The 18,878-nt window shown below is 38.9% G+C and overlaps 1 protein-coding gene and 1 long non-coding RNA gene across 3 annotated transcripts in view; one reads left to right on the forward strand and one right to left on the reverse strand.

The window, feature by feature from the left end:
• The window catches only part of NR6A1 (nuclear receptor subfamily 6 group A member 1), a 210,284-nt gene that overhangs the window by 47,059 nt on the left and 144,347 nt on the right, over positions 1 to 18,878 (forward strand). The window lies entirely within an intron of this gene.
• The window catches only part of LOC131761904 (uncharacterized), a 39,672-nt gene continuing 22,674 nt past the window's right edge, over positions 1,881 to 18,878 (reverse strand). The window contains exons 2-3 of the long non-coding RNA XR_009337085.2: positions 11,155 to 11,261; positions 1,881 to 3,238 (exon numbers count right to left, since the gene is read on the reverse strand). This is a non-coding gene — a long non-coding RNA (uncharacterized lncRNA). The remainder of the gene's footprint in view (positions 3,239 to 11,154; positions 11,262 to 18,878) is intronic.

The following is an 18,878-nucleotide window of genomic DNA, read 5'->3' on the forward strand; positions in this document are numbered from 1 at the left end:
TTGATTGGGGGTTGATACGGCTGCTCACATGTTAGTGATGTAGTGCTGTCATGTAAAAAAAATTGCTGCCTGGCAGGAATTACTCTTGATTAGTTTTCTTGATATACTTGGTGCCATTTAGATCCTAAATATTTGTGATATGATTTTTACCTATTGTTCAGTATGTACAAGTTTAATCAAGCTATTATAGAAAAGAGCTACCTTTAGTGGGGCTTGCCATATGTCAGATGCTGTGCTAAGCACTTTATTCTCACCTTATATAATCCCCATCACAACCCTATGTAGTAAGTGGTAGTTCCCAGATGAGAAGCTAAGGCTAAAAGGTTAAGACCACACTGCCTTTCATTCCCCTGTTCATCATAGCCAAAGAAAACTTTAGAGCTTTGAGAATATGATCTAGTCTTAGAGGTTTGTAAAGAAACTTGGCATAGTCAGAAAAGCATGAGTTGAACACAGGGAGCTGTATTATGGCGAAGTAGCACACGAAAGTGTGTGAACAGTGCTAGTGCCTGTGAAATATAGACTGGTAGCAAGGGAGGAAAACCAGAGGTGTTGACTCTCAAGTAGTTAAATTGTAAGAAAGACACTCTCCTTAAGCTAGTTTAAAATGGGGACATTGGTGGAAAATACAGGGTTTCTCTTGTGGCCCAAGGAGGGAGCATTCAGTTGGATTTTATGAAGGAGCAAGACCAGGATTTCTTTCCCATCTCTCTGTGGAGGCTTATCTCTGCTTCTCTGGTGCTTCTGTTTCATATTTCTCTTCTCGTTCAGACTGATACTCTTTGCTTCTCTGTCCATGGTGGAAGATGGCTGCCCCTGATTTGCCCTGCCTTGTCATGTCTTTCCAGCACCCATGCTCAACACAGACTAACAGAAGCATTTGTGTTCAAATCTTAAATACTCAGGAAAGAGGATAAACCCAACTTGGTGTCCAGATATCCATTTAGCTGGGGCTATGGCCACTGACTATTCAGTAGAAGCTGCAGGTGGATTCTAAGGAGAATATTAATAGGGCAGACAAATTTTCTGATATGATAGTTTCAGTCAGGAAACAGGTAACATGGAGATTGTAGAAACTCCCCATTAAGTCTGGTATTTGAGGGATAGTGCAAAGGTAGGGCAAATTCAGGGGCATGGTTGATTAGGAATTATTTGCTAGCCCTGGGGTGGGAAAGGATGGGGATCTGGCAACTGCAGTGAAAATTCAGGCATTAGGTAATGCTTGAAGTTTGGCAAGTAGAAAAGATACTTTCAAACCACTCAGTTATTGGCTGGGAGTTATAAGTGTACTGATGGCTTAATTGCAGTGGCCAGGGCCGCTTGTAGCCCTCAGTGTACCTCACTGCATAACACCTATTTGAGTACCTACCTGGTGACAAGATCTGAGGCTGTCCAGGTACTCTTGCCCTAGCCATGATTGGCTCTGGGACTGGTTCAGATTGTATACACACATAGAAGGTACTAGTGACCCCAACAGTTAGGGCTTTTGGTAGTGGAAACTGAAGATAAATCTTTGATATTCAAGTTTTTGTATTGTTGCCTTTGGGATTTGAAAATCATTCCAATATTCCAGAGTGACTTTATTCTTCTGCCTTCCTCAGGAGGTTTTTCCTCCTAAGTATATTTTGGGATTGAGTTGTATTTGAGCATTTTGTTATGGTACTTGGGTCTAACTTCAGGAAAATAGACTGGAATTCAGACTAGCTGTTTGGCTTCACCAAGATTAGGATTTTATCACTTATGATATTTGTAAAAACATACCTGAGGAGGAGATTCATTTCTGGCATGAGTGAGTGAGAAGGTCAACACAGCCTGTCCCCCAAAAGCAACTGTAAAGCTGAATAAAACTATCAACAACAACCATAGGCTTATAACAAATTGAGAAGTAATCAACCAACTTACCATAGCTCACGTTTATTGAATACTCCATGCAGAATGTACATTCTTTTCAAGTACACATGGAACAGTCTCTAAGAGTATTCTGGGCCATAAAATAAGTCTAATAAAGGTTAAAAAGCCCCACATGATCATCTGAGTAGACACAGGAAAAACATTTGACAAAATTCAATACCCACTCATGATCAAAATCTCCCAACAAACTAGGAATAGAAGGCAACTTCTGCAGTTTGACCAAGGACATCTATGAAGAGCCTAAATTTAGCTAACATAATACTTAACTGGGTAAATAAAAGTACCTTTCCCCTAAGATTGGGAATAAGGCAGGTAAGAATGTGCTCTTACTACTTCTTTTCAACCTTCACTGGAGGTTCTAGCTAGTACAGTGATGTGGGGGTTAGGGAGGAAGGCATCTAAATTGGATGTCTTAAAACTGTTTTTATTCATAGATGACATAATCCTATATATAATCCTAAATAATTCACAAAAAAACCACAAAACAAGTATAACTAATTGAGTTTAGCAAGGTCACAGGATACCAGATCAATATACAAAAATCAGTTGTATTTTTATAGCTAGCAACGGTCCAAAAATGAAAGTGAGAAAACAATTCCATTCACAATTGCCTCAAAAGAATAAAATACTTAGGAATAAATTTAACAGAAGAAGTGTAAGATTTGTACACTAAAAACTAAAATATTTCTGAGAGAATTTTACAAAGACCTAAACAAATAGATTGTGGCTCTGATGGACTGCCTATGCTGGTGACACATATATACAGAAAAACGCCTGCATTCAGCCCCAGGTTATAGTTTAATAACCTCAGCTAGACATCTTGCAAATACGTGCTTCTGGTTGACAAGTAGGTGAGAGTTTGGGGAGTGAGCGAATCTTATCTACTAAAAGTGGGGATAAGCCATGGGATAGTACCGTCAAAGGCCAGGATGCATTGGGCTGTACTGCTGTGTGCTGTTTGCAGCACATTTTTTCACTGTGCTGTCTCTGAGGCCTCACAACAATCCTGTGAAGATAGGAGAGGTATACTTAGTCTCTCTTTCACGGAGAATTAAGGCTTAAGAGGTGACTCACTTGTTCAAGAACACATAACCATGGCAGAAATTGGAATTAAATTCAGGTTTTCTAACTCCATACTATCCCAAACCATTATTTCTTTTTTACTCTAGTGTTTTGCCTCAGCTATTTACAGTCGTCCCTCGGTATCCACAGGAATTGATTCCAGGATCCTCCTTGGACACCAGAATCCGAGGATGCTCAAGTCCCTTATATAAAATGGTGCAGTATCGTTGGTCCTCCACATCTTGGATACGGAGGACCCACTGTACTGGGAAGAGAAGAGAAAGGGGCATGTGATTTTGATTGATTGTGCATGTATTTTTCAGTAGATTTAGTTAGTCTGAAGAGAAGGAGGGGAAGTTGGGCTACAGTGTAAATTCAGGGGTTCTATAGCAAGTATAATCAAGATAGCTTTGTCCTGATATCTGGTAGATATTAAAATTATACCTGCTTTGGAACTGTACTTCATGGCACAGATGGTTTGAAGGTATCCTATGCTTACTTCAAGGAGTTTCATAAGTTATAAACATAATTGTGTCGTAAAACATAAGGGAAGTCATTTGGCAACCATTTATGGAATGTCTATTCCATGGCAGCCCCCTTGCAAGATTTGGGATCACCCAGTTGGATCCTATTGAGATACAGCCTGAGAGGAGAACAGAAGTAGGCTGGAATTTGCTTTGTAATTTTTATTCTCTGAGGCTGATGTGTCTGCCCTCCAAAGTGACCACTTCATCCATGGATCTGGAGCCCTTTACTTTCCGCTGTCCCTGCAGCTGTGCTTTCTACAGGTATCCTTTCTTAATAGAAATAGTCCGTCTTTTCTTCCTTTTCCTCTGTGGATTCTTCCATATGCTTTTCAGCCAAACACAGGTAGATCTTGCATCTAAAATAAATCTTTGCTTTTTAAAAAAAGGCATTTAAATACTTTTTCTTAATTGTTGAAATAGTTCATATTTATTGCCAAACGCTTGGAAGACATAGATGAGTTGTAAATGATAAACTTAAAAATCACCTTTAATTCTACAACTTGGAGATTTCAACTGTTAACATTTTTGCTTCCAGTCTGTTTGAACTTCGTCACTATCTTTTCTGTTTGAGCCAGTTACAAGATGGCTCTAATCCTTTGACCTGGAAAGATGGCCACAATGTTTTAAGTGAAAAAAGGTTATGGAAAATTATGTGTAATTTGTGATATTTTCTCTAAATATAAATACATATATTAATATTTTGAATATCTCTGAAATATCTGGAAGAATAATACACTGAACAGAATGATGCGGGGGGGGGCAACTGGTGGACTTTAGTTTTCTCTTTTGTATGAATTTTTCAGTAACTATGTGTAGTACCCCCCCCCCCCCAAATCTATTTGATAAACAAAAAGCAACCAAAACCAAAAGCTGAAATGCCTTTTTGAGATATCCTTTTTATTCTGTCTATTCCTGTTGCCTCCCTTTTAGCTTAGCTCTTTTGTGCAACAGATTTCTATTTCTTTTTGTCTCAGATCTCTCCTCCCTTCCTTCTACTTCATCTGCTTGGTGAATCTTCCCAAAGTCTTGCTTTCATTATCTCCTTGCAGAGCTAACCACTTAGAGTGGCTTCCTGTTGCACTAATTCTGAACTTTTCTGCCTGGCTCACAAGACCGTCTGTAATTTGTCCTTTTACTTTTTCAGTGTGCCCAAACATAATCTCTGAACTATTCTGCTCTTGTCCACTATACATGCCACATATTTTCTCTGTTGCAGGTATTTATTTACAAGTCCCATCTGCAGGAAACACCCTCAAACTCACATAAGTTCTCCCTTCCTGTAGCACTTAGTTTTATCCAATAGAAACTATAGAGGATTTTGGTGGCTAAAATATGTAATTTTTTCATTGGCATATATAGAGACTACTGATTCTCTGGGTAAATAAATGGCATACTTGTTAAGTTGTACATTTTTCAAAGAACATGTCAGACATTCTTTTTATTTATTTTTTGGCTGCATTGGGTCTTTGTTGCTGCACGCAGGCCTTCTCCAGTTGTGGCAAGTGGGGGACACTCCTCGTTGCGGTGCATGGGCTTCTCACTGCGGTGTCCTCTCTTGTTGCGGAGCATGGGCTCTAGGCGCACGGGCTTCAGCAGTTGTGCCTCACGGGCTCCAGAGCGCAGGCTCAGTAGTTGTGGTGCATGGGCTTAGTTGCTCCGCGGCATGTGAGATCTTCCCGGACCAGGGCTCAAACCCATGTCCCCTGCATCGACAGGTGGATTCTTAACCACTGTGCCACTAGGGAAGCCCTGTCAGACATTCTTTTGTAATATTTTCAGAAATTTGGAAATAATTGGTGGTTGAAAATAAATACGTATAGGATGCATGGCATCCTGACAAACAGCAATATGTGAATTACCTCCTATGTGTCCACCAGTATGAAAGAAAGAAAAGTTTTTGATTTCTATAAAGGCTTCTTGGGTGGGACAGTCATCTGAATTTAACCTTGCTCATTCATTAGGGTCTTTATTTTTAAAGAAACTCTAATGGCTGCTTTCTTTTTAAAAAAATTTATTTTATTTACTTTGGCTGCATCGGGTCTTAGTTGCAGCATGTGGGATCCTCGTTGCGGCATGCGGGATCTTTCGTTGTGGTGCACGGGCTCCAGAGCATGGGCTCAGTAGTTGCGGCACGGGGGCTGTCTAGTTGTGGCATGTGGGCTCAGTAGTTGCACCATACAGGTTCTCTAGTCGTGGCATGCAGGCTCAGTAGTTGTGGTGCATGGGATTAGTTGCCCTGCGGCATGTGGGATCTTAGTTCCCTGACCAGGGATCGAAGCTGTGTCCCCTGTGTTGGAAGTTGGATTCTTAACCACTGGACCACCAGGGAAGGTCCCATTCATTAGGTTCTTTAGGTAGGTTTTAGGTTTTGAGAGAACATAAACTCAAGTGCATCTGTTTTCTATAAAACATCAGACACAATTTGATGTGTTTGGTTGCCACAACATGGTGCAAAGTTTTATTCACTCTGAAGAGAGTTACTCAATAGCAACATAAGTATGGCTATATTTTTCTGTACTCAGAAGACTAGTGTCAGTATCAGATGGTGGCACAGAAGTTTGGGCAATAGTTGAGAAGTGGATGATATGAAGTGTGGTGGTCAGAATCCAGTGTTAAGTTGGTGGGCTTGGCTTTGCTTCATACCAGCCTTTGGTGGCTCTAAATACCTGGTGAACTTGTTATAATAAAATACGGATTGTAGGGCCCTACTTCTGATCTGGGGTAGAACTCAGGAACCTGCGTTTTTAAAAGCAACTCTAGATGATTATGATGTACAACCAGCTTTGGGAAACACTGGCCTGAACCCCATATTTTTCCTGAATTCTCATCATTTTTAAAAAAAATAAATAAATTTATGCATGCATGCCTGCGTTGGGTCTTTGTTGCTGTGCACGGGCTTTCTCTAGTTGCAGAGAGTGGGGGCTGCTCTTCGTTGCAGTGTGCGGGCTTCTCATTGCGGTGGCTTCTCTTGTTGCAGAGCATGGGCTCTAGGCTTGCGGGATTCAGTAATTCTGGCACGCGGGCTCAGTAGTTGTGGTGCATGGGCTTAGTTGCTCTGTGGCATGTGGGATCTTCCTGGACCAGGGCTTGAACCTGTGTCCCCTGCATTGGCAGGTGGATTCTTAACCACTGCACCAACAGGGAAGTCCCAATTCTCATTATTTTTTGCATTTTTCTTTTGGCTTTGATTTGTCTTTTTAGTTCTTGTCTCACTACACCTGCACTTCACCTTCCTTCCTACCCCTGAGAAAAAAAAAATTCAGAAGGCTAAGTTGACAAGCCTCTTCTCGTGCTGCTTTATTTAATTGGACTTTTGCTATGAGAATCTGTTTCTATCTCAGACTTATGTGTATGATAAATTATTCATGACCAAGGCATTTGTTTTCCTGTCATTATCATGAAAGATTTAGTGGCTTATCTTATTTTAAAGGATTCAGAGAGTTGATACTACATTTTAATTTTTGCTAAGAGAAATGAAGTGAATCTCCCATCTCACTTGTTTTTTTCTCTTAATTGAGGGATGTGGGTTGCAAAGGTCAGAATGAATGGACCTTATAGTTTCGGTCAAAAGAGAATATTTAAATATATTTGAACAATAATAACCAGGGTGTTCATACTAAGGCATATAACTATAGTTAATATGACAATATAACAAGGTTGTTGTGGAAGGCTATCTGTAATGTATATCTGAGTGAAAAAGCAGATTGTGTGGGAGTAAGTATAAAATGAGGTAGTTTTGGGGAGTTCCCTGCTGGCCTAGTGGTTAGGATTCTGGGCTTTCACTGCTGTGGCCTGGGTTCAGTCTCTGGTCAGGGAACTGAGAATCCTGCAAGGCATGCGGTGCAGCCAAAAGAATAAAAAATAAAATAAAATGAGGTAGTTTTTCTTTTAAGCCACCCTCCAAAAAACCACAAAGTTGTGGTATGTATGTTTATATGTTCATGGATAAAGGTCTTCAAGGAAATAAATATTTAGTTTACTTAAGATATTTATCCTTTTAATGATAGATAATACAATAAATAGTTTGTTATAATTATATTTATTATTAAACAAGTTATTAAACTGATTTATTATAGGTGATTTCCATTGAGGAAATGATTGCAGATGATGAGGAAAGGGATTTTCAGTTTTTATTTATTTCTTATTTGAATTTTAAATAATGAGCATGTGATTCTTTTTAATTTGAAAATTATGAAAGCATTGTTTTTTAAAATATGGTATGTTTATTCTTTCTATAAAATATTTCCTTAATTCTAGAACATCGTTTTTTAAAAAAATAAGTTCCTAATACTTCCCCCCAACCTTTATTTTTTAAAATAAAGTCTCCAGTACATTGGAGACAGCAGCAGCTCCCACCCAGCACAGTAGCTGATACACTTGGGTGATTCTCTACACACGATTTTGCTTCCCTTGGGTTGTTTGGTCCGCAGTTTGCATTCATTGATCAGTGAGTTGACTCAGACTCAAACCCACCGACAGCAATGAATGTTGAGTGCAGCCATCAGTGTTTCAAGTTGGTGGAGTTGCCTTGGCCTGTCCCAACTCCTGGTTCTTCTTTTCCACGCTGGATTTTTGAGGTCTGGTTCTGGCATCTCTCTTAGTTACCAGCCATTGAGGATCCACATAATTATAGATAACATTGACAGTAGAGCTGGGAGATTCTTAAAGATGGAGAAACTATGGTTCAGGGAAGGGAAGGAGCTCTTGGAAAAGCTAACGGGTAGCTCTGTGACTACACAGGCAGTGCTTGCATACTGGTAGGTATAAACAAGAGCTGAGGACCCTATTTCTTTCTCTCTGTTTTGAACTGAGAATTATGAGTGCCTTTCAGAGTAAATTAGCACAGACTATGCTTTGGGTTAAATAATAATAATAGCTTACATTTATTGAGCATTTTTCGTGTGCTAGGAATGGTACAAAACACTTTATATATTATCTTATTGAATCTCAAAACTCTATGAGGTAGGGATACTTATTATCCCCCATTTTATACATGAGAAAACTGAGACTCGGATACTTGCCCAGGGTCACACAGCTAGTTAGGGAGTTCTGAGCCAAGATTCATCCCAGATCCTTCTGACTCCAGGCGTGACTTTTTACTTGAATTTAACGAACATTTAAATCAGCTTATGTGTGGATGGAAATGGTGAGGCAGTTGCTGCTTTCAAACAGCTCGTATTCTAATGGGGCTGTCAGAACTTAACCATGTTAACTGTAATTGGAGGTAGAATGTGTTAAGAACTGTGCAGACATTGGACAGTTCTGTGCTATTTTTGCTTATTAATAAATCCTCCCCTTGTCCCTAATTAAAGGTTTTGAGGGGACATGGGAGAAATGGCTGTAAAATACTTAATTGGATTTTACTCCAAAATGAAATACATGTTTTTAATGAATCTTTTCTTGCTACATCCAATTTATCACGAGAATGACCTATTTCTAGGAGTCATTTAAAAACATTAGGTATTATCATGGAGCTTTCCTTATCTTGTTGAAATGAAACATTTGTTTGTTGAAAACACAACAAAAAGCAAGGAACAATGGGCAAGAGAAATAGAGGGAAGCTTTTAAAAAATTAACTGGACCACCTTTGGGGGATGGGGAGTGGGACTGGTTTTGGTGATCTAATGGGATATGTGAAGGCACAGCATGCTCCTTTGCTTCAGGAAATATAGTGTTGTCTATAAGGACCCCAAGGTACAGTCAACGGTCGGTGGTTTTTTCAAATCCCAAACTCACCGACAGCGTTGAATGTTCCTTGGAGTCCTCTGAAGACTGGGTCCTGGCCCTGGCAGCCCTTCTTCAGCCTGCACCCATGTTTCAGGAGCCAGTGAGCCTGAGAGACCACTGCTGATGGAGCCTCTCACATTCTTTTCCAGGTTTGAGGTTGCGAGTATTTAAGAAATCACTTTGTGTACAGCGCAGAGCTAACAAACTTCAGGATTGTGAGGCTGCAGTTATTTATATATAAGCAGACTCAAATGGATATCTGAGAAAAGAGCTTTGAATAGTATTATTTTGTAATTCTGAAAACATCAGATATCCCATTTTATAGTAGTACTTTAATTATTAAAGGGCAAGCAAGGATAAGAAAGAAATTAACATATATTGAGGACTTACTGTATACTGGGATTTATATATTTTTATCTCCTTAAATTCTCAACATACTTTGACCTCATGAGAAAACTGAGTCTTAAGTGATTTGCCCAAAGTTACATAGCCAGGAGCCAAGGTTGCAAGCTAGACCTTGAATACTGGACTTTATGATAGCAAAAACTCACTGATCGTTGACCACCACAAAACTTACTGTTGTATATCTGGGGGCAGGACCTTCAGTGAGATCTAAGTCAAACAAGTAAACATCCTCTTCTTGTTTGCCTGTAATAATAGTAGGTGAAATGTTTCATAGAAGAAGATAAAAAAAATTGACCTTTATAATTGGTGATCTCTCTAGCTGAGATCCTGGATCACCAAGTTACCACAGAGGTTCAGGGGTAGTCTATTTTCCATATTGAAAAAGCAAAAAATAAAAACTCTACCACCTAATAGAAAGCCTGCATTTCTCCTTAGTAATGTCACAGAGAGTAACTAAAATGTCAGGTGTCTTAGCTTTTGGCAGAAATGGTATCAGTGCATTGTAGACATACTGGTTATTTTTTATTGCCTGTTGAATGTCCTTGATGAAAAATCTGGAAAATGAATTAATTACATGGAATTTTTCAGAATATAGGGTTTATAATGGGAGGGATCCAGGCATGCTCTGTAGAAAAAGTGCTTACAGAACTGCTGGCTGAATTGAGGTTAATCTTTAATCCGGGATAGTTATTACCATTTGCTTTAAGTTTAAATATTAAAGGTTGACTGTTCTCAAATTCATTTTTAAACAGCCAAATCGTACACATTAAAAAAAAAAAATCAGCCACTGAGAATTTGGTTTGGATATAAACTGTTTATGTTCTATATAAGTTTAATTATCTCACCCTCTGTCAAATCACTTCAGTTAGCCAGCTTTGTTGGGTCCTCAGTATTATGACAGTAAATTGTATACAATTGACAACAAAAAATCAAGCAACTGTTACTGTGTGGTATTTTAAAAACTCTTTAATGGGTTTATTTTAAATGGTCTCCTTGGCCTGATAATATGAAGAGAAGTCAATGTCTTATTCCATTTTGATATATAGTCAGGCTTTAAAAAAATACTGACCTCTGCTCCCCCAAACCATTAGATGTTTACAAAATACGATTTCTTAAATTCATGGCATTCTAAAAAGCATGCTTTTCGTAGACTTGAAGAACTAGAGAAGAGTGAAAGGTTTCTAAAGTGACATAGGGGTGTTTCCCATTGTGTTTGAGACAAATTATTTTCAGGGCAATAAAGGCCTTCATTATCTTCATTCCTTCAATTTGCTTTAAATCCTTAAGTTTAGTTTTTATCATCAAGCAAGTTTAAGGCACACATTGGATCTTTTCAGTGAGTTTGGCCAAGAGATGTATGTACTCAGTGCAGAAGTCTAGGGGTTAAAAAAGTTGAGGGTTAAATTAGCCAGATTATAGAAGCTACTACACATTTAATAAATTGGTCCAAATTAATAAATTGACTTAGACTGGTTTTGAGTTTGTCAAAACTCACCATGCCATCCTTTATTGTTTCACTTACCTCCTTTCTTTCCTTTTCCAGAGGTACTATGAAATATTGTGAAACCCACATTGCTCTGAGTTGGAGATGTAAATGTTTTCATAGTCCTCTTGAGGCCTCTTGATATACTTGAAAGAAACAAGAAGCATAAATTTAATAAAACAATAGGTATTTGAGAGATTAGTAGCATAGAAGGGGAGTCACAGTCTGAGGTGGCTGTCTGCCCATAACTTCCCAAGCACTATACAGGGAACATCTCTAGAAGTGTTTGAGGTAATGTTGCTATTCTTGAGGACAAAGTCTTAAGTTATAAAGATGGCAACAGAATGTCAGCATGAATCCATGTTTCTCTTAGCCAGACTGCCAGTGTTCTGCTTTATCCTTCTACTGACTCAAAAGCAGAATCTTTTCTAGGAACCCTTTCTCCTACATACAGCCCTTGCCATCACCGAGCCCAGTGTCTACACAGAGAACTAGACGTAGACACAGCTGATGACAGAGGATGATTGCTGTGCTGACGAAATGGTATGAACTATGTTAAGGGAGAATAGAGAAAAGAAAGGGTTCATTCTGCCTAGGAGTGAGTGCCAGGAAAGGTATATCTAAATGGTCACATCTGATCTGGGCCTTGAAGATTTAGTTGAATTTTTACTAGACAGAGAAGGAAAGATATTCCAAAACTCTGTACAGGAAGTCCTAGAGGCAGGGAAGTTCAGATAATGGTGAATAGTATTGAGAGTAACCCCTCAGAGCCTCATTTCACTCATCTTTAAGATGCTGGAAAAATAGCATTCGCTTTTCCTGTGCACACAGCTGTGAAAATCACAGGAGGTTATGTATGTGAAAGTAGCATGCAAATATAATTGGTAGGTCTCTCTTCTCATTGCTCTTGGTTCATATGTGCTAAATAGAATAAATGAAGTACCTTATCATAATAGACTTCTCCAATTTGATTTTTATTTGGCTTTATTTTTTTTCACTTTGAAGTGACCATAGTTTATATTTTTCATATATTAATTGTTTGGGGAAGCAATATTAAAAGAGCACAAACTTCAGAGCCAGAATCTTGACTTTGCAACTTAATAGCTATGTGACCTTATTTAACCTCTTTGTTTCTCTGTTTCCCTGTTTCCTAATCTATAAAATGGAGATAATGATAGTATCTACCTCATAGGACTGTTCTGAGGACTAAATGAGGTAATACATGTCAGGTTTGTGTTTTTATATAAGTTATTTCAGAATGATTTAAATTGTTAAAATCATTTACAACTATTATTTACGTTACTAAATAAAATTGCATGTTTAAAAAAAATTTTATTTATTTATTTATTTTGGGCTGTGTTGGGTTTTCGTTTCTGTGCGAGGGCTTTCTCTAGTTGTGGCAAGCGGGGGCCTCTCACTGTCGCGGCCTCTCTTGTTGCGGAGCACAGGCTCCAGACGTGCAGGCTCAGTAGTTGTGGCTCACGGGCCCAGTTGCTCCACGGCATGTGGGATCTTCCCAGACCAGGGCTTGAACCCGTGTCCCCTGCATTAGCAGGCAGACTCTCAACCACTGCACCACCAGGGAAGCCCCCAAATTGCATGTTTTGCCCAGAATTTGGTTTCCAGTGCATATACACTAATGTAAAAACCTTCTTTTATAATTAAAACAATGTCTGACTAGCTAATACATAATATACATATGTATATATGTGTTTTAAAGACATTTTTGAAATTAATGCTCTGCCACTTTCTTTGTGACCTTATGTAAAGTTTTTATCTCCTATAAGCTTCAATTTCTTCAATCTGTAAAAATGAGAATAATGTTAGTACCTATCTCATATTGATTGTGAGGATTAAGTTAGATATATAATTTAAAACTCTGTGGAAAGCTATGGATTCTCTCCCTAAATACATGCACGTAAACACAAAAATTTGAAAGGAGTTTCATTTATGGAATCTAAGAACCCATCCATAGCCTCCCTACAAACTTCAGGATGAGAAATTCTGACCAGAGCTTTAGACCAAGATTTTGCAATCTATTGTCACTGGTGTAATATTGCTACTTTTGGAAATCTCAGTCTCCATCTTATTAGGAGTGGCTACTTGCCAGCAGTAGTGCAGACTCACCATCATCTAGTCACACCTTTCCCTAAAGCATAACCTGTGCAGTATAACCTAGGACAATGATAACTATAAAGATGTAATATAATGGTGGTCTCTGGAAGAGTGGATATTTAGACTTCATCAAGTTTTGTACGAATTGCAGGTACCAATCATTAATTAGTAACTCTGTGCTTGTACAGTTAGCAACTTTTTTTTTTTTTTTTTTTGTGGTACGCAGGCCTCTCACTGTTGTGGCCTCTCCCATTGCAGAGTACGGGCTCCGGACTCGCAGGCTCAGCGGCCATGGCTCACGGGCCCAGCCACTCCGCGGCATGTGGGATCTTCCCGGACCGGGGCACGAACCCGTGTCCCCTGTATCAGCAGGCCGACCCTCAACCACTGCACCACCAGGGAGGCCCAGCAACTTTCTAAAATAAGTTGCCGGAAGAGAAGTTAACACAAATATTTGAATGAATTTATCTTATTTTGCAGCAGTTCCCTATCTCCCGCTTCCCTGCAACAACTTCCCCAGCAACCATTTGGTTTGGATCTGATTCCAGCACTTTGACTACTAATTCTGGCTTTAAGTTAGGCTGAAAAATTGTGTTGTTTCAAGGCAAAGCTTACAAAGGAGGCTGCTAAATTCAGAGTATTTACTTGAATATTAGGAAGTGGGGAAAAAAGAGTGTGCCAAAGATTGCAGTTGTATATGGAATTATTGGTCTTTATTATATTTAGCCTGCTTGAGGTTTTTACCAAGGAGTTGAGAGGTAGGAATAGAAACTTAAACTTAATAGCTTGGAACATTTTACTATTTGACATGGCAACTTTATATCAGGTTTCTTCAGCTATTTCAGATGAGTCTAGAAGACAGGAGGTGGGAGGCCAACTCAGTGAGATAGCAAATTGGTCAAGTGCCAAAGGCATTATGGGATGCACACTTCAAAGCCTATCAAAATATTCTAGAGGCCACCTGAATTCTCCATCCCTTAATTACAGTGACTTCATGTGTTTTGAGGTATTACTATTTTAGATTATTTTGCAAACCCACTGGAAGCAGGACTCGGTTTTTCCATGGTAAATTAATTCACATGATATCTATAATCAGTGAACTCTTCTAAGTAACTCTGTACCAAGGTTTGTTGTCTAGCTGAGGTAAATGAGTACATAAATGAGTTAGGCATTAAAAGTTGTAAAAGAAATAGGAACCCAAATCATGCAGTAGCTAATATTCATGGGAATTAAGGAATGGGCTGGAAAGAATATTGGGTTTTATTACAGTGTGTGAAAAGTGTTGGAGGAGATTTTTGAGAGTCCTTTAGAGCAACAGACATGTGTTTGCAACAATCAGTTAATGAAATAAACAAGAACAGTGATCAGAGGACTCAGTCTTTCCTTTTTTATAATGAAACCCTGTTGATATATCAATAATGTAGGACTTTGATTTCTCCTCTGATCTATTTTAGTTTATTGAGTTAAAAATTTAATCATATGGTACTTTATGCTTTAAAAACTTGACCTCTATTGTTATAAAGTTTTTTATTGCCTCAGGTAGATTATAGCTTTGTGTTAAGGCATCATGAGTCACAAGTACTAATTAAGTATATTCATTCCAAAACTTTTTAGTTATTCATAACATTTAGGGAAAATGCTTTTAAAATGTTGTTTTTCTTGACTGTTTCCAGCAAATAGTTGAATCTTTGCAAAATATGATGTCTTAAAAGTTTTATTTTTCTATGTATATTGTGTAGAAAAGCTATGCTTAGATCTACTTTCATAAATGAAATAGCAGTGTACTCGGTTGGGTAAGCTATTAATACTTGACATACTGCTCTTAGACTTATGTCTCCATTGCTAACCTGAAATTAGATAATCCTGATGTTTGGGAATGCTAATAGTGGATAGGGGAAGACATTCTGGGATGAAAGAATAGAAAATAAGTTCCAGACTATAGTTTTATAACTTTCAAAGCTATCAGGAGTCTTAGAGTTCATTTAGTCTAATGATTTCCAAACCTGACTTTGCATCAGAATTAAAAGTGGTGGTGGTGGGGAATATAGATTGCTAAAAATGCGGATTCCTAGGTATCACCCTAGACTCAGTAAATCAGATCCTTTAGGAATAGGTTCTGTAGTTTTCACAAGCCCCCGGAGGGTTCTGATGTAGCCATTCCACAGGCGTTTGGGAATCTCTGATTTAGGCTAAGATCTTTCTTTAATAGATAAGGAAACAGATGTTGAAGGGAAATGAAGACCCCCAAGTCACACAGCGAATCAAAATTGAAATCCTTGACTCTGTGTGTGTGCTTGCATTTGCGTGTTCACTTATACCACACTACCTCTCCACCATGAAAAAGCCAGTTTTTGTGGACATTTCCTAATGTCCTCTTGGGCGTCTGCAGAGCATGTCAGGTCATCTGCCTGGCAAGTCAAACATCTTAGCCTTAGGGAGGCACTCAGAACTAGTGCAAACGGACCATTGACTTGAGTTTGTTTGGTATGCTGACCTGAAGCATTTGACTAAGTAAGCAATGCTGAGTGGTGTTGGTTTAGAAACTGTTCATGGTATGAAGTGAGAAATAGCCGCAAGTGATCAAAACTCTGAAGGCCCTCCAGGCTCTGACATTTATCAGTTGCTGCTACACTTTAACACTTTTCTCTAATCAAAGGTGAATACCACTGGATGGAAGAGGCTTGCCCAACCTCTGGCTGTTCTCTGGGGAGGATTTTATTTTAATTGCCAGTGAGAAGTTAGGAATGATTTCAAAAAAGATCAAGAATCTCCAAATCCACTTCAGCTTGGGCTCCTGGCCAAGTGTCCATCCTCAGGAGGGAGTTGGTGTCAGCTGCTGCCTTGTGACTTGAAGTAGTTTTTTAAAACCCAAAGCCATTACAGAAGTCTTTCCGGAGTTGGCAGGCAGGAGTAGCACCAGGAATCAAGGTCTGACACATGTCATCAGCCTGGAAAAAGTGGAGTTTGGACACTAATGATGACTCTTGTCGAGCCTCAGTGTGATAAAGCCAGGAGGACTCAGCTTGGGGGTTAGTTTGCATAGGAGAGGAGTTATAGCTTAGAGAACACCCGCCAGGAGTTTTCACTGCCCTAGCTGTGTGTCAGTAACAAATCCTTCAACCTTGACTCCTGTCACTCCTTTTTAATGGGTGATGGTAGAGTCGCTGGATGGGTGAGGAAGAGAGGCATTTGGTTATATATCTGGCACATCTCCCTATTTGCTTGTTTTCTTGCCATTTAGTGTAGAACTAAATTTATGTGGCCATACTCCAGGCTAGTGCTTTGTTCTGTCTACATCTGAAGGTGTGCTGGGCCAGAGTCACAGGTCTTGTATTTCCCTAAATGCCCCTGCTGGTGACCACACAAATGTTTTGATTGAGAATTACGAGAAAGCTTTTTTGCTGATATATCTCTCTGTTAGAAGTGTTATTTTCACATCCCATCTCTGCCATTAAGTAGCTCTCTGACTTCTGGTTTAACTTCTGCTTCTCATCTAGAGGTTAGTAATTAATTGTACTTATATCACAGGGTTGTTGTGAGAATTAAGTGAAAGCAGCAATATAAAAATACCTAGGACATAACATTCAAATTTCAGTTACTGTTACTACTGTAATTATTTGGTCAGACTTCCTGCTTACTGGGAAGAATTGAATGAGGGGCTTCTAAATTATTGTCTTAGTGAATACAGGAATCGTGGTCCAGAATGAATGTAAAATTGAAGTCAGGAGACCCAGTCTTGACTATGCTGTATGTTACTTCAGTTTTCATAGTTTTCCATTAAGAAAAATTATATCAGCCAAACCCAAGGTCAGATCTCTAAGATCTTTCGCCATACAAAAACTCTTTACATTTGTAAAAATTATTGAGGTTTCCAGGAGCTTTTGTTTATTTGGATTATAGCTATCACTTTACTGTATTAGAAATTAAAACTGAGAAATTAAAATATTTACTAATTCATTTGAAATAAAAACAAACCCTTATATACCAATATAAATAACATTTTAAAATAAAAATAAGTATAAAAGTAGTTATTTTTTTCTCCAAAAAGCTTAGTGAGAACTGTGGGATTATTTTATATATTTGCAGCTCTCTTTAATGTCTGGCTTTATAAAAGTCAACTGAATGCTCATATCTGCATGTATCTGCATCTGCTTTATATCTGTTTCAATATGTTATTTTGGCTGAGGTATACAAAGAAAATCTGGCCTCTATCCATACGTATATATGGAAAAGGGAGAAGAATTTTAATAGTTTCTTCAGATAATTGTATATATTCTTTTTATTTTTTAAAAAGATTTATTTATTTATTTTTGATGTGGACCATTTTTAAAGTCTATATTGAATTTGTTACATATTGCTTCTGTTTTATGTTTTGGTGTTTTGGCTGTGAGGCATGTGGAATCGTAGCTCCCTTGACCAGGGATCGATCCCACATCCCCTGAATTGGAAAGTGAAGTCTTAACCACCGGATAGCCAGGGAAGTCCCTGGAAACACTTTTTTTTTTTTTTTTTGCGGTATGCGGGCCTCTCACCACTGTGGCCCCTCCCGCTGCGGCAGGCTCCGGATGTGCAGGCCCAGTGGCCACGACCCACAGGCCCAGCCGCGGCACGTGGGACCCTCCCAGACTGGGGCACGAACCTGTGCCCCCTGCATCGTCAGGTGGACCCCCAACCACTGCGCCACCAGGGAAGCCCCCCTTGGAAACTCTTTTAAATATTGGGAAGCTGTGTGAAGCACACAGTGGCAGATACAAATTTTCCAAAATTCTAATTTTTGTTTAAAGGTTTGAATTTTATCATTGGCAACAAAGACTGTCAGTTATTCTCCTTGAAATGACATGCTCACTTTGTTCATTTTCAAGAAAATCTGTCAAACATCCAAGTCTGAATTACCATAATTTTCTGTTAGTTGTTCTTTCAAGTAGATTGGTGATCCATGAAAAAATTGGCTAGTTGAGTATACAACTCAAACAGTAGCTCAAAGTGCATTTCCTTGGGGACAGCCAGTGTACAGTAGAATTGCTTTATGTGTACTTTCCATTTTGTTCACAAAATATAAAAAAATTATGTACTCAAGCATCAAGATTTAATAAAACCGATAAATCTTATTGCTTCATCAAAGACATTCTTCAGTTTAAAATGGCTGGGTTCCCCTCTCTGCTGCCGACCTGTACTCCACGGTGTGTGGCAGTGATGAATACAATGACTCTCAGTATATTTTGTTGCCACTGCTTTAATTAGTGCTAAGGCCAGCGATTTAACTTAACATTGGCTTTGCCCCAAATGTCAAGTGAAAAAGGCAAATAGTGTCTTATAATTAGTACAGAAATAGCTTTGATCTTGCAGACTCTGTGAAAAGGGTCTTGGGGACGTCTATGAACCACACTTTGAGAACCACTACTGTGGAGTTCCAAGTGTTAGGAAACTCTAGGCAAGTGGTGGAAACTTCCTTAATCCCTTCAGGCTCAGAGGGCTGCTGTAGGCGGCTGGAGAGAAGACAGCCTGTTCTGGGATCCCCAAAGGGCTTAGTTTGCACGTAGTGGAGCTCAGTATAGGTTGATGAATCAATATAAATTGCCTAAATAATATATCTAACAATTTCTTTTTTCTGCTATACTTAAAAAGTCAATTTTTTTTTGTTCTCATGG

This window comes from Kogia breviceps, chromosome 8 (assembly GCF_026419965.1).
Source record: "Kogia breviceps isolate mKogBre1 chromosome 8, mKogBre1 haplotype 1, whole genome shotgun sequence".
NCBI classification, from domain to species: Eukaryota; Metazoa; Chordata; class Mammalia; order Artiodactyla; family Physeteridae; genus Kogia; species Kogia breviceps.